Raw genomic sequence first — 992 nt, 5'->3', positions numbered from 1 at the left:
ACAAATTAAATCTTACGGAGTTAGTTAATTTCTATAAGCTGATCTTGATAGGGTGTGTGATAAGTTTTAACTGGCCTGGTGTCTGTCCAAAGCATTGTATTTCCTAGCTCCCAAGATGTGAACATCAAGCATTCATTCTTCTCCCAAAGGAAACAGAGCAGCTCTTTCTCTTATTTAACTATGCATTGATAAGTAATAATCAGTATTTTAATGGATGACAATTCCTTTATTTGAGTGATATATATTTGAAGAGGTGTGCTGCTGTCTCTCTTTCTGCAAAGCCCAGTTGTTTTTTAAGTTTGTATAGATATTTTAACAACAGGAAAACAGTGATATAGTGAGTGCATGGGTCTGAGATTGATAATTTTGCAATCACAGAATGTCTTGTTGTTAATATAGTATGTTTTGCAAAAATAAGTAAATAGATATCGGAAATTCTCCAAATCAAAGCAGTCTCTAAGACAAAAATTGTGACATTGCAAGTTGAAGTTGTAAAACTATCTAGAATGGGCTTAAAAGTATTGATGAGTCAGGTAGCCATATGAAATGTATATTTCATGGCCTTTGTACTTGGTTTTAATCAGAGGAATTTCATGTGTTAAATGTTATTCAAGTAAATTAAATGTGACATACATTTTTTAAAAGGTTCAGGGTGCGCCTTATTTTTAACTGGTTACAAGGAAATTTCAGGATGATCGAGGAAGGGAACTGCTGTTAAAGTACACGGAGACTGGTATATTCTGTGGTGCTGTTGAAGGTTAAACAAGAAAATGAGAGTGAAAAAGCAAAGAAGATAGAGATTGGTGTCTGTTTTTAAATGAAACATTTATTGACAACACAAAAGGTGACATGTGGCATAGGTGAGATGAAGAAAATTAAGGTAGACTGTTTTAAAACAGGTTGGTAAAATAGCACTTTAGATTTGAAAAGATCCTAGTAGTACTTGACTCTTGACAGTGAGGAAGGAGAATTTGCATTTTTTGTATGCCCAA

The sequence above is a fragment of the Penaeus monodon genome, chromosome 20, assembly GCF_015228065.2.
Source record: "Penaeus monodon isolate SGIC_2016 chromosome 20, NSTDA_Pmon_1, whole genome shotgun sequence".
NCBI lineage: Eukaryota > Metazoa > Arthropoda > Malacostraca > Decapoda > Penaeidae > Penaeus > Penaeus monodon.
This window is presented reverse-complemented; position numbering follows the sequence as displayed.